We start from the raw sequence: 392 nt of genomic DNA on the forward strand, positions 1-392 counted from the left end.
GGTCTACAAGTTGATAGCACTTGTTCAGGTTGCATTGCTGACTCTATTCTGGTGCAAGTCGCTTGGTATCGTTGGTAGTCCTGTGCAAGTTGCTTGCCATTCAAGTGGATGGTCGGTCAACATATCACTTTGTCAGTTCGCAAGTCATTTGACATTGAAGTGGTTGTCGATCGTTGCAAGTTGCTAGGCTTTCAAGTGGATGATCGACCAGATTGCATAGCGTCCAAGTGGTCAAATTTTTCGGACTGGTTACACGAAGTGCTTAGTCGAGAGCATGTTGCTTGACTTTCAAGGTGTTGGTCGACCGATCAACCATCTTGCAAATTCCTTGACATAAGATAATATTCAAGCTTCTCTATGCTTTCTTGCAGTTTTTCAAGTAGTACATTCTT

This window comes from Ipomoea triloba, chromosome 12 (genome assembly GCF_003576645.1).
Source record: "Ipomoea triloba cultivar NCNSP0323 chromosome 12, ASM357664v1".
Taxonomy (NCBI): Eukaryota; Viridiplantae; Streptophyta; class Magnoliopsida; order Solanales; family Convolvulaceae; genus Ipomoea; species Ipomoea triloba.